This window comes from Mytilus edulis, chromosome 5, assembly GCF_963676685.1.
Source record: "Mytilus edulis chromosome 5, xbMytEdul2.2, whole genome shotgun sequence".
In the NCBI taxonomy this organism is placed as follows: Eukaryota; Metazoa; Mollusca; class Bivalvia; order Mytilida; family Mytilidae; genus Mytilus; species Mytilus edulis.
The window spans coordinates 10,967,812-10,984,080 of record NC_092348.1 but is presented as its reverse complement, the minus strand read 5'-3'; positions in this window follow the sequence as shown (position 1 = coordinate 10,984,080).

Sequence of the window (16,269 nt, the reverse complement as noted above, 5' to 3'; positions counted from 1 at the left end):
TTTTCCTTTTTTCATTACACATTTGTGTATATCTGGTGGTGTATAACCATTGTCAAAATTGAACCGCTATATTTTTTTATCACTTGTAAAATTGTACTATTTCATTCCCCCTGTATTTAACATACTGAATTTCAAATTGCAGCCAGGAAGTATTTTCTTGGCTAGTTTGATCCGATTCCAGTTTTTCAGACTCCGTGTTTGCACTGTAAAATAAATAGGCATTGCCCGCCAGCAAATCCTTACCCAAGGTAATCAAACAGTACATATGGAGAGGGATTTTTAACAACCTCTTCATTGGGACTGCTCTTGTAGGTATTCAATTCAATTATGTGGTTAAATTACATATACAACCTACAACATATAAAAATTCTATTACCTGAATTGGAAGCTAATTGTTGGTTGGCTAGGTCAGTATATTGTCCAATGGTTTTTCAAGGAAAAAACTTGGTCACAACAATCGGTATTTTTTCCAGGAAAAAGCTTCGTCCTACGAATAAACTTCGTTCTACGAATAATAGGGGAACGATTGCTTAAATCAAAGATAAATTATAATACGACTTGAATTAAGATGAACACAACTATTGATTCCCCTTCTTTGGACAAACGAATATATATATATGTGTTTAATGATTGCACTCCCTCTTTTTCTCAAATCACTGCAATAACAAAATAGCTTAAAAGGACAAAACACCTAACACTATGAAGACATAAAATAAGAGCGACCGTTGTTTCCATATGATCAAATTACGTTAAACTTCTAAAAATTTAAATCAAATCGAAAAACAAAACCTTTGGGAACCGCATGAACTCCAAAATGAGCGAGATCTTATTTGTCGACATGGTAAGTTTTACTGCTTTGCATAATAATATCTGTATTTTGAGAAAGTTACTCAATACATGTGTTATGATATTGTATTTATTTATGTTGGCCTGATTTGTGTTGTGTGGCCTGATAGTTGTTTACATAATAATCTTAGAACTGTGCAGTTTAGAAATCACTGGAACAATTACAGAATGATTGGAACTTTCCAGAATGATCCTAATAAAAGATGCGTTATATAAACTTCTACATTTTACTAGAAACTTCTATTGTAACTTTCTAGGATGTTCCATTAAAGACTGTTCTAGAATCTTCCATGACAACTATATATATACAGACACTAGAGTTAAACACTCAATTTTGGACTTAGACTCGGACATCGATAGTATTAGTTATCTTGGTGTAATCAGGGGTGTACAGAATTTTACACCGTTGTTGAAAATTCATACACCCTGAGGCGCATGGGTGTATGAATTTTCAACAACGGTGTAAAATTCTGTACACCCCTGATTACACCAAGATAACGAATTTATTTCTTATAAACAATTCCTTTACTCATTTTGAAACCAGGATGTAAAATTGTAAAAATGGTAAAGAAAAATTTTCAGCGTAATATTTTTTCAATGTCCATGTTGTTGCACATTGTCAAATACTTTTTTACTTTAATTTTGGAAAAATTCAGAAAATTGTTGTGATTTTTTGAGTTTTCAAAAAAAAAAAAATAATAATAATAATAATAATAAAGGCAACAGTAGTATACCGCTGTTCAAAACTCATAAATCCATGGACAAAAAACAAAATCGGGGTAACAAACCAAAACCGAGCGAAACGCATTAAATATAAGAGGAGAACAACGACACAACATCGAAACGCAACACACACAGAAACAGACCAATCATCAGACAAAACACCACGAGAATAACAAATGTAACAAATTTTTAAGTTTTTAATTTATTTTTTTTTTTTTTTTTTATTTTCTTATTGTTATTTTTATTTTTTATTTTTATTTTTTATTTTGGCAAAATTTTATTTTTTAAAAAATTTTTGCAAAATTTCATTTTTTTTTTTAAATTTTGGCAAAATTTTATTTATCCCCGGGTGAACAAGGGTGGGGTGTTATTTACACTGGGGTAGTCAACCAATCAGATTGCTGTATTTTTGCTGCATAAGAAATAAACATTTATATTCATAGCATTTGGATTTACACTTTTATTCTACAAACAACATCATACTGGATTGTGACCGTAATATTCAGATTGGATTCCGAAAGATATCTGGATACAGATAAAGATAAAAGATTGGACTCATATTTTGACAGTTAAGTTGACAGTAATATTTGTGTAATACTTCTTGTAAACTTTTGTATAATAAATATTGTTAAATTTTATTATTGATTTGTGTCTTTTGTTGGCTACAATTTAAAGGCGATTTCTGGCCGTAACACATGACATATGTTGACGTGACATAAATTAAGTGCCGTGCGTGGAAATATCCACACAATAATAATACTGATAGTATTTCCCCAAATGAAGTTTCTATTAGTGAAAATCCTTTACCTCCATTACTTTTGACTGAACATATTTTGTTGCTGATTTGTTGTGTTAAACGGTATACATCCTCTCCCTGTTGATCTCGCCGATTGAAAATTTGATTGAGGTTCTGGTGTTGAATCTGACAAATTAAGACATAATTACGCACGAGATAATAGTATGGCTTTAAAAATCGTTGGCACCAGGAATGTTTGTACGAACATAGTCTGCAAAAACGTAAGATTAGGCTCGTCTTTATACTTAAAAGTCTAAAGCATTGTCTAGAAATTCAACATGCCGTTCCTCTAGTGATACAAATCGGTTCTTGACATCAGAAATTGTGTGTTTAGCTTGAAAATGTGTTGGTCTCTATAGGATTGAGGACTTTACCAGCTTAGTTCTTGGCAAGCTCTGTCTGACTACAAATCCAATTTCTATAGTTGTCAATGATATAGTAAATAGACTCTTCATCTGATACATTGTTGGTGCCCACATGAACCACAATGACATATACACAATCAAGTTTGCCTTCTGAGATGTCCTAAACGTCTCTGATCTGTCTTTATTGAATAGTCTTTACCTTAGTTTTGATTTGGCCAGTTGACATATTACTTGGAGACATTAGTTTGAGTGGTGAACTTTCTACAAGTTTTCTTGCTACTAGAACGTAGTAAACGTAGATAACTGGAGGTTACCCTACGGTCCGTGTTTTCTGTGTTAAGTTGGGATCTTTGTCTTTCCAAATAGATATAAATTTGAGTATTTTTGGTGTTTTCCGGGGTTTGCCTTTTTTTTTTTAGAGAACTGGGCTAATTTTATCTGCTTCATATTTCGATTTTAAAATGCGGTGCTGTATGTTCCAGGTGTACTTCTTGGTAGCAGAAATTCTTTTCACGTTTTTTGTTTGTTTTGGTGTTTCTGTCACGGTTTTTGATTTAACGTTGACGTGAAAGGATTGGAAACAAACCGCATTTAATTTATCCCACAAGATTTTTGATCTGTTTACAAATGCCTAATCGTTTATTTCAATTTTCGATTTAATTTGCTGTGTTTGTATAACCGAGAGTTTTCCGTGTTATAGTAATTCAAAGACGGAATACCAAAACTTTAAATTTTATATGCAAGGTCCAGACAGTACCAGGCCTATGTTTAAACATATTTTATAGCTCTCTCTTAACACGGGTCAGCAATTTATCGTCCCCTTCCGACGGACTATCATCGTTTCCTCAAGACCATACTCGCAGATGGTGTCAAGGGAGAGCCGAAAATTGAGTTCCTGAAATTTTCATCCCTAACGGGAATCCAACCAGGAACCTTTGTGTTAGTAGTCCGATGCACTAACCACTACACCACGGCTCTACCAGTACCAGTCAGTACCAGACCTGAGACCTTAACTTACTTCAAAATGTCATACAAAAGCATATATAAAAACAGTATATATAGAAAATGAATATTGTCCAACAAATTAACATGTCATCGTCGCAGTGATTTTCATTACGACAAAAATAATATTTAACTATCCAATTAAATATGAAGAAATATAAAAGGTTTTATAGAATTACTTTAGCACTTGAAATACATTGTCTGTATTGGCTTTATTTCTTCTTCGCATTCGTCCAAATCTTCCTGGTTATATTTGTGTAAAAATTTCCTAAACATAGGTAAAAGCTGAATCGGCTTGAGCTCTAACCGTGATAATCTGCCACTTAATTAAGCGTCAACATCGGAACACAAGGACACAGACGACAATACTGCGATCGAGGTTTTCACAAAAGCAATGCAGGTACAGTTTTTAGTTTAAGTTCATAGTATACAATTAATATGTTATTTGATAGCAAATGTGACAATTATCCCTCCGAGACACAAAGAAGTGGACGTAAAAAGTATTAATATGTCTCCCTAAAGCTTTCATCAATGATCAAACCCCATACCGAATTTTGCATGCACATACAAAAGAACAGTCCAAATTAACCCTTCTATGTCATTATTAACTTGGGGTTTCTTTAAACTTGGACAGCTATCTCAATTTTATATAGTTCTTATAAGTATATCTGTTAACTCTGTCAATTCAATGTTTTAATCAAAAGGTAAAAACAGGCTTTTTCCACATTGGAATAAATTCAGAGGGTCGCCTTTAAAATTTGGTAAAGTCAACTTTGATTTTCATTTAACTTTAAAGTTGTCTTCTTACAAATTAGAAAGTTGATGTAAATCATTATTGAATAAATTATGTAAGAATGGAAAAGGACCAACTTTTTCATTTCTAAAACCATGGCAAAAAAGTACTTTATTCAATGCACTTATATGCCCAGTAGTTACCTGATCATGAATAACATGCATTTGATTAACATTTTCTGTATTCTGTAAATTTCAGTTTAAATTTTTAATAGTTTTTTTCAGAGAATGATGTAAAACTGCAAATAATTAAAGAGTTGTAGAAGTCTACATCTGATAAGTTATACATAAATACATCAAAAATTTAAAGAGAGGAAGACCCACGTGTTTTAAAAAAAAAATACACAAACAATAACAAACGAACAAAGAAAGCTTAGGGTGTCCAGCATGAAACAAATCAGAATCGAATCCCTGGCAAAACAAAACCCCATAGGTGCTATGGAAGTGTTAGCATTTCCATTTGTATACACCCCCCCTTTTTACAACAGCAAAATAGTTATCCTGCCAAAAAAAAATGTAAACTTAGAAATGTAATTTCTATACCATGCTGAAGTTTTTAATCCAACCTTTTTTTAATAGTATAATCTATTATATAAAACTGTTTATTTTAGAAAGTAAAATTAAGCCTTATATTACAAACTTTCCGTTTGTCATCAGACTGATATTTTACCCCATTTTAAGGTATCAAAAAATATCTAAATGCCAGATGAAATAGTCCATTTTATGCCCCATTTATGGGTATTATGTTTTCAGGGCTGTGCGTCCGTCTTTCTGTTCGACCTTCTTCAGGTTAAAGTTTTTGGTCGAGGTAGTTTTTGATGAAGTTGAAGTCCAATCAACTTGAAACTTAGTTCCCTGATATGATCTTTCTAATTTAATGCCAAATTAGAGATTTCCCCCCCATTTTCACGGTCCACTGAACATAGAAAAGGATAGTTCGGATTGGGCATCCGTGTCCTGGGAAAACATTCTTGTTTATGAGTAATATAACATTCTATTCTTATATGTTCACTCTTATTTTTATTGTTTGAGATGGAGTTGATAAAAACAAACAGTTGGCATCATTCACACCAACACCCTCTATGGACATCACACCCGATACATCCACACCTTCAACTTCAAAACCATTGCCTGTCATACAGGCTGATAGTGTCAAATCTATTTAAAAGTTCCACGAATGGACAGAAAAAGACGAAAAGCTGTTAGTAGAAACAAGGGAAAGTATGGAAAAGAGTTTTCAGGAAAAAAAGCCCACTCAACGTTGTAGGGTAGGGTATTAGAGGAAATGGGGGGAAATATTCTGGAACTTACAGTAAAACAGGCTTTTAGACAGATTTTTCGATATCAATGAAAAGAAATCAAATAAATAAAAATGTTGCATACAATTAATTACACACTTAGAGCTAATTTCGTTTTGCTTGTAGAATAAAACTTTGGTTGGCTAAATGTTTACCTAAGCTTTGTTGTAAATACAAATTGTACAATATACAAAGAAAGCAAGCTAACCAAAACCTTGCTCTACATGCAATAGGGAAGTAGCTCTAATTTGACCTTTTTTATTTCTCATTTTTTAAATCATGTAAATTCAATTTATACAATTGTACAGGATCTTTGTACTTTACCATGTTTACCAAAAGAGTTGGTAGTCAACATTTTGAATTATTTTGATGTGACAGACCTCATGAATGCAAAACAATTCAGTTGGTTTCTCTACAAAATTATTAAACAAAAAATCTATGGATGAAATTTCCAAATATTAGAGTGAAAGGAGTGTTTATTTAATAAAATCTGGATAAATACCTTTGTTGCCAACCAATTTAACTAAATTATATGTAAGTGCAATAGCATGTTCAGATTTAGATTTTTTTTAATAATCTTTGCAAACTTGAAATTTTGGTAATAAGAGATTATTACACACATTATAATGCCACCTACCTATCAAAAAGTCTTCATAAAGTGCAGGTATTTGAAAGGGTGTAATACAAGTGGCTTCAGTAGACTAAATTGTATTTTTTTTTAGTTTAAGTAGATCACTTCCTTAACTAAACAGTTTTAGAGCCATTGATACAATTGCTATATATTAGTTCGCATTACTGCAAGTTATGTTTATTATTGGATAAAGCTAACCAGTCTTGAAGTTGATCCACAAAGTGGCATTGAGTGGTCCAGCATCGTTTATAATAATTTCAGGGTCCACATTTTTTTATTCTATTATTGACATCGCACCGAGTTATCAGTTGCAATATGAAAGATATTTTTATTCATGTGCGTTATCTAGAGGGTTTGATTGTAAAACACTTGATTTGAGGTGGACATAAGTTGTGGCTTTATAGTATACCAGAACTATATTGTAGATAACCTTGTCATAGTTTCTCATATTTAAAAACTGCAGTTATGTTTCAGTTTGCTACATCATAACACGTTGCATTCTTCACAAGAAGATTTATTTTAATGTCATGTAAAAAAAATGTTTGTTTTTTAAAATTGTTCTTTTATTACATTTGGAGTGTTTTGATTGTATTATGAGTTAGTATGCAATATGACAGGATGTCATTCTTTACAAGAGTTATTATGCCCAGTAGTCAACACTTTGGTGTTGACATGAATATTAATAATGTGGTCATTTTATTAAATTTCCTGTTTACAAAACTGAAATTTTCGAAAAACTAAGGATTTTCTTATCCCAGGTATAGATTACCTTAGCCGTATTTGGCACCACTTTTGGGAATTTTGGATACTCAATGCTCTTCAACTTTGTACTTGTTTGGCTTTATAAATATTTTGATATAAGCGTCACTGATGAGTCTTATGTAGACGAAACGCGCCTATAGCGTACTAAATTATAATCCCGGTACCTTTGATAACTATTATATTAATTTTATGTTCAGATACATATCTTATAGATAAGTATCATCTAGGAAAGATGTTCGTTTTTTTTTCAACATTTTATTTTTTATATTGCTCGTGCTTTTGCTGGTATTATGAGTAAGCAAACAATATGACAGAATGTCATACTATCAGATTTATGTCATTTTTATGTCCAGTCATAATCATATTGAAAATTGTGGTCGTGTTTAAAAGTAAAGTTGGCATACAATATAAAATGAATATCAAAATACTTAGCACAAGACAAAACAGAATGTCAGTGCATTTGGCACACAACATGACATAATATCAGTATACTTAGCACATAATATGACAACATGTCACTATAGTTATCACTTGACATGACAGAAGATCAGCATACTAAGAAAACAACATGACAAAATGTCAGTATAGTAAGCACATCATGACATGACATAATATCAGTATACTTCGCACACAACATGACAAGATTGTCAGTACAGTTACCACATGGCAGTACAGAAGATAAGTAAACTAAGCACACACCTTGTCAAAATGTCAGTATAGTTAGCACACAACATGATTGGATATCAGAATACTAAGCACATGACATGACAGCATGTTCTATTGTTCTACAAAATGATATGTAAACCAAAGAAGAACACATCTCGTCTTGATTTTTGTCGGATTAAAGGACTGATAGAGCAAATATTTGTTCAAAGTTAGGTCTGAAAATAAGTATAGACTATTTACTGTTTTATTCTTGTATTAAGTAATAATTGAGTTTCAATAACCAAGTAATCTGTGTATCCAAATGATTAACAGCTAAAAATTCCGGCTCAGATTCAATTCTCTTTGACAGCAATGCTACTTACTGCACATGTATTAAAGAATACTAGTGCTATTGAGTTAGGGTAGCATGTTGTTCATAATTTGATCTCTTTTGACAACTCCAGCTAGAGCATTCCCAAATATTTTTGGATAATGATTTTTGATTTGCACATCAATATTCCCAATAAACTCATCAATGCTATCTAAATGCACAATGCATAAATTATGCAATAAGCACCCTGACATTATCAAATAACAAATTTCTCTCGGTTCATGCAGCGGAATTTCCCTTAGTTTTCTGAAACGACCCTTCAGGTGGCCAATTAATCTCTCAACAGTTTGACGACATGAAAAAACAATCCTTTTGTACATTTATCTTCTTTGTCTATCGTTTAAATGTCCATTGTCACGAAATGGGGTTATAAGCCAATTCTTTAAAAATTAGCCGAATCCCAGAGTAAATCATTGTTCACGACAGTCAGATTCCCAGCTTCAGCTTTATTGAAGAGTTATGTGTTCCTTAAAACCCGTGCGTCAGGAGCACATCCTGGCCATCCTGTCTGCGCACATTAAATAATGAGATTGTCATCAACTACAACCAGTATAAATAAAATTAGAATTATAAATAAATCCAAAAATTTCCACTTAAAGTCTATAATACAGACTTTTAAGGTAAATCAGGTGTCTTTAGTAGTTGGTCTAGATGTTTTTACTGAAAAAGGTAAATTTTAAGAGAGAAAAGTTGGTTTTATTGGCAGAAATTTTGTCTTAATAAAGTCCTATCACATTTGGAATTGCACAAGACAGCTGGAAAGAGGATGCTATTTTATTTTGCCTCCAGAAATCCGTCCAATGAATTATCTGTAAATATTAAAAGAAAGAAAAGTATTAATGTGTAACACTTTCTGTCAAATTTTAAGAAACAATTTGTGACAAAATTTAGTCAACCTTGATGAGGATTTGTACCTCAACCTGTTGTACAGTAAATGTTCAAGTGTACTTGCATTGTACTACTAAGGTTTGTTATTAATCACACATTTGATAATATTTTAGAAAACCTTGATTTGCACCTCAATCTCTTGTATATTATTTAATATCCAAGTGTACTTGCATTGTGCTACCAAGGTTTATTATGTTATAGTCATACGTTTAAAAGGACATGTAGGACAACCATTTGATATTCAGATGGTGTGCGGCAGGATTATTTATTTCCAGATTGACAACTTTCATCTAATGCTTCGCTTGCTTATTTTTGTCCACAGCATACAGTCCCAAAATGACGTCTTATAAGGTTATTTTATTTGTTTGCAATGACAGGACGACTTCATAAACAAATTTAATAGCCTTTCAAAAGACAAAGCTTCATAATTAAGACCTGTGCTCTTGAGCATTGATATACAAAGATAATAATGAGCTGACACCTGATAATGGAGGGACAAGTACTTACATTTTATTAAAAATCATAGGATATTGTATTCACTCGAAGTATTGTTGAGTGAACTGTCGACAGCGATATTCAAAAAATGTATGAAATGTCTCTCATGCTTTCTTCGTTGGCCATGTACAAAATAAATTGCATCAATGGTTTCTCAAGTCACTTGTTCTTTACTGCCAGTATGCGCAGAAATTAGCGAAGGGGCTAAAGTCTGTTATGTGATGTCAAATGTAGACCTATCAATACGGAAATGTTGGTTGGCGAAATCCCTTGGTGCAAATCTAGAAACCGTAATGTCTGCAAAGTTCTTAAATCTTGGCACCTCTTCTCTTGGTAATATTAAAGATATAAAGGATTTCAAATCTTTAATCATATCACAAATTTGAACACAAACTTGTTCATAATCATTGTCGTGAAAAAAAAACCCAGCTGCTACATCAATATCGTCCATTTTGATAGTCAACTACATTGAAGAGTTTTGACTTTTGATTCGAAAAGGTTGCACACATGCGCGGTAGAACTGATCTTTTAACTCGACTCAACCCACGTTGGACGACCCGAAGAAGGCCATTATGACGGGATCTTTAAAAGTACAGAGTCACGTTATAAGAACCAAAGAAACACAAAAAGTCGCATATAAAAAAACACACCAGCAAAAATGAATGATAATACAAACATATTGACGGGATGTATAAGTACCGAGCCAAGTCAAATGGATATCACATAAAACAAACCTAACAGTAAAAGTAATATTAATAATTGAACCATAAAACAAACCTAACAGTAAAAGTAATATTAATAATTGAACAAAGACAAATACAAGAAGAATATAACACGTAGTTAAGATGATAAACAACGTCAGTACGCAGAATAAATACATCAAGACCATCATGTTTTATTTGTGAAGTTCATACGGAACATGTATCAAGAAGGTCTTGGTACCTTTTTTTAAAAAAAAAAGGAAACTTTCTTTGACATACCTCTGGTTTATCAACTTTCTGCTCAGACACTGGAGACGTTTTACAAAGTCTGAGTAGGAGCTGCATGCTCTTGAATTTCGTTCGAACAAGTTGGTAAATGTATACCCCATATGCAGGTGAAGTTGGTATATTGACTTGTCAAAAATTTCTAAAAAAATATTACAAAATTATCTAGAATACAGACAACAATGTATCAAAAAGAGGTGGTTTAAAATAATGATTGTGGGCAGTTGTTTAAAGGGGGACTACAACAGTCAAATTAAAATTGAATGTATTTTAAGGGTTCGATGATTTTTTGCAGTTATGTTTCAGAGACTTTAGATAGATAACTTGAAGCAAGAAGCCTTATATTAGCGCTAACGCCAAGTCATGGTCTGGTCAGGTGCTTCTTTCTCAAAATACTTTTATAAATGGTGGGAAAATATTCTAAACTTAATATATAAAAAACTATCTTTCGGTAAATTGTTAAAAATATTTTCTAGAATAACAGACTGATATAACACTACAACTTGCTAGTTAAATCAAATCACACTACGAATTTTTAATTTATATTTATTTCTGAATTTTTTTTACCAATCAATAATTTTTGGTCGCGATATCTTTTATTTAAGAGTAGAGATTTAAATAACAAACTAACAAGTAAAAGATGTCAATGAACTAAAAAATTCTTGAGTTGTTATCAATCATGCTTACAAATGTATTTGCAAGTGAGGATATATAAAAAAAAACAACATATATACCCCTATGGAACTTCAAAGCTCGGCCGAAGTTAGTATGTGACCATACTATATTTACCAACGGTTCAATTCTTTATTTATCTTATATGATGTTTATTTGGGCCTAATTTATCAATGAGATAACAAAAAATAAAAACAAAATTTTTACATCAGTTATTTTTTTATTAAGTTTTTTTTTTTTTTTTTTTTTTTTTTTTTTTTTGCGGGGGGGGGGGAGGGTACTTTGGGACAGGAATATATTTTAACCCTCCTCCTTTTTTCCCAATTTTTTTATTATTTTGTTTTCTATTAATATCAAGTATTTTCCAATTTGTCTGTATACTATAAATAAAATGCATTTGATATTTTACTATCACGGCGATCAATGATTATATAGTATACAGAAAATGCAAAAATCATTAAAATTAATAGAAAACAATAAAATGTCCTGTCCCCCAAGTACCTATGTTATTTTTGAGTTTTTCTGTTTAATATACATCTATAATACTAAAAAAACGAGGTCCAATTTGTCAGCCGTCATCACGTAAAAACGATGAATCAAAGAATTCAAGTTTATATATAACTAATATAGTACAATGGTGTTGATTAAAAATAACACCACTCCAGGCCCATTTATTATCCACGTAATTAATATTGCCAATAATTAAGAAGTTCCGGGTCGAGTCCGATACGGATACCAATATTATATTCACCTGTTACCGTTTACCTTATCTGTACGTTCCGGATCTAACAGGCGCACCACCAAACCGGGTGTATTTAGGATTTTGCTACATACACGGGTCATAATCACAGAGTTGACACTACTTAATTCAATCATTGTCACATTGTCTCCTATTATAGTATTTTAATCAGTATGACTTTCTAAGATGACAATACGAATACTAAAAATCTGGACTTAGAATAAGGCGTATAGGTACAGTTTTCAATTTGTTAGTTGGCATGACGTAAACCAGCGGTTATTTATAACTAATATGGGACAATGCTGTTGATAAAAAAATACTCCATTCCAGGCCCTTTTGTTTTCCAAATAATTAACATTACCAAAAAGTTCCAGGTCGATGGGTTCAAACAAAAAGTGTTTGAAAAAAGTAAATTCACAAAAATACTGAACTCAGAGAAAAATAAAGCAGAGAAAACTGTGCATCTTATAATCGGCATGACTTTATCAGATGACAATACCAATACTAAAATAAGGCTTACGTCATTTTTTTTAAAATTTGAGGTTTCATATGAATTTAATAATTTAAACTATTCAGGTGGTAAATATCACATGACATTTCTGATTTACTTTTGATATGTTTCCACTACAAGCGTCTGGTGTATTAAATTGTAATACTGGTACCTTTGGTAACTATTCACAGGCATACATATTCTTTTATGTGAAACATGTACAAAACAGGCAATAATATGTGTTTTCAACCGTTTACAAAGGGACCTCAATACTGATAATATTCATTATAACCATGATAACCTAACCATAAAATGCAACGGTGAATTTCAATATAACCTACGGCAGATGATGCATCACCCCACCCCACCCTTTCAAAAGAACAAATGAACGAATAAAAATTGAGAATACCAAAGCCTACCTACCACTTCAATTAGTCTTTTGTCCAACAGGTAAAGGGGTATATCATAATCAAATGAAAGATAAATACACCATTAACAAAATAAAAATTAAGCTGAAGTTATTTAAAAATAATAATTTCGACCTATAGTTAAATACATGATTATCATATAATTAAAAGAGTTGTATAGCAGTATTAGATTAAATTAAAATTTTGTTAAATAAATAATTAGAAGCATTACTATAGTTGACTAAAAACTAAATATTTGCAGCTCCTTCTAATAAAGAACAAATTCGGTTGACATTATTTGGATTTAATTTTAATGTAAGTATGCTGCTTTATAAGGACAGTCGATCAGTACTGTTATAAGTGTAGGTCGCAATACGTTTACTGTCTACATTTTATAAAAATAATATCGAATGCTTTCAAAAACAAAACATAAATGTAGATAATAAAAATCCATGTTAATCTTGTGGTTAAGGTCATTCAAACTCACAAATCAGACATTAAATATTGCACAATGTGTACTAACAAAAGTCTGCTCTAAGTTGCTTCTTGTTTTGAATTTGTTCCGTTATTATAGGTTATTTCTAAGGCACTAATAGGTGAGAGCTTTAGCTTTAAATTACTTTTAAATATAAAAATAAAAAGATGCGATATCATTGCCAATGAGACTTACTCTTCACCAGAGATAAAATGACCAAGCCCATACATAATAGTTAGTTCACAAAGCCACAGAGATGGCAGGTATTAATTCGAACTAGAAAATTAAAGCTCAATTAAAAATAAATAAACCTCTTTGCAATTGTGGTTACACCGATTCAGTAATTAATCCCGTCTGCTCTACATCAAAACGTAGTCTTCTTTAATCATCTATTTTTAATCATGGCATAGTTTATCAAAGTACTGAAGTACTGAACATGGGATGACCGCAAGTTCTTGGGTATGGTCAAAACCACTTGTGTCAGAAAAAAAATCACCTCTCTAAACCTTAAAGCAGGAACAATCATATTTATTTATACTGTTCCGAGCTGAAATTGAAGTAAATGTACGGATTTTTGTTTCGTAAACGTTCGTCCGTGGATGATGAATATATGACAGGGAATTCAACCTCATCGTAATAAGTATTACATTGTGGCAATACAAATCAGTATAAAATTGAGAATGGAAATGGCAAATGTGTCAAAGAAACAACAATCCGACCAAAGAGCATGCAACAGCCGAAGGACACCAATAGGTCTGCAATGCAGCGAGAAACTCCCGCTTCCGGATTGGCCCTTAACAAAAATGTATACTCGTTCAGTGATAATGGACGTCACAAGAAACTAAAAAGTTTGTTATACATTATATTTATATTTGTATATAAGAGTCACATGTAAATATAATTTTTATCCATTTGTATATTATTTATTCTATTCTAATAATAATGCAGTGCACGTGCCTGGTAGACACTTTTCTGTAATAGTTCAATTTTTTCATAGATTGGATTGAGTATGCATTCATATTTTCCTGCAAAACGTTCTTGTGATCTTCTTCCGCATGCGTTAACACAATTATGTGCATAGATATTGATGATTTTTACTTACATTTATATATTTCAAACGACAAAATTTTTAATTAACGTATAAAATTTAAAATCAGTTCTTTGCAGTCTTAAATGTCGTTCACCATTCATTCAGACCATTCCCGATCGCATGTTACACCATTAACCTTGCACCATAGAACTATACACCTTCTACCATTGCACCACCTATACCATACAACATTACACTATACACTTTTTTTTGTAAGTTTACACCATCCAAGGGCAGTACCAGTTAAAAACGAAAGTAACATAAATAGAAATCCCTTTGGCAATAATACATCAAAATGCCCCCACGGTCATTGCGAGGTTGAACTAGAAAGCACTAATTAATTCGACACAATAAACTGATGATCAACGCATTGCATGTTATAATTTCTTAAACATGGACTTCGTGTTTATTTTTAAGAAAGGCATTATGTAGACGTGGCCGGCTTCATTGTCTGCAAAATATTTAATTGTCAATTAAAATTGAAGAAAACCGTGAGAACTATCACGTACTTTAAGAATACCTGAAAGGTAAAAAAGTTTAGGGTGACGTTCGTAACTGATGAGCGTCAATTTATATAGAATGTTATTCTTCTTTCTTCTAATGTATTTGTTAGTGCAACATCCGACAATCGTGACATCGTGTAAAAGAAAAATAAGATGTTATTTAACTTTTTTTAATTAATATTTGATTAAACGAAATCAAATATAAACTAACTATGTAATATTTAATGAGAGATAGTACTAGGCAAATACATAAAATCGTAAAAAAAGCACAATTTGCGTAAAATGCCAACACTACCTATGGTATAAATATCCCAACTCGTCTGTCAATAGATCATACACATAGCTAAGACAGTTGTTTGCCATATTCTTAAGATGAAGTTTTGTGCGTCTGCAGTTATCTTTTCCATGTGTCTAATGTCAGCGTTTGGTGCATCTGATAATCTGTTTCTTAGAAAATTAGAGAATCTTATTTCGCGATTAGAAAAAGAGGACAAACCCATGACAAATGGTGGAAGTTTCAAAAATGGAGAAGGAATGAAGCACACAGGCCCAGCTGTCAACGCACCACGTTCACTAAAGGTGCATCGTAGAAGTACCGGGAGTGATTTGTCTGTATCACAAAGCGACCATATCTTGACTCTTCACAATGTTGCTCGACAACAGGTCCTACCTCCAGCTTCAAATATGGGAAACATGGTTAGTAACTATATCATTTAGAAGGGAGTGACCCAATCCGTTCGATGACACCTGTAAGTAGTTGAAACACATTTAAATGAATACATAAAATATCCAAAACACAATAAAGAAACTTAAGACTCAAAACAGTCTCCCTCCCCCTTTAATATAAAAAATAAAACAACAACAAACAACGTTTGCTTTGGTTTTTGCTGAAAACTCATGCCTCTGTACTATAATAGGTAATCTCCAACTAGTTATTTGCACTTCATAGAGTAAGTTTACAAGAATCATAATAGATTGAAGGAAATAAATTTACAAGCATGTAGTGCCTCGGCTATTCATATCAGTATTACTAGAACACACCCGCGAAATCGCGGGAATTCAGAGCGTGGTTGAAAGTATGTAAAGTGTTGTAGGAAGAATTTTGTAAAATATTTAATGACTTGAGAATTTTAGGAAAAGTATCAAAAGTCATAGGTACTTGGGGACAGGAAAAAGTTTTTTGTATCCCTCCTATTTCCAAAATTCCCAATTTTTGGTTTTCTATTTATTTCATTATGAACATACATTTAGTATATTATGAACATTCAAGGCA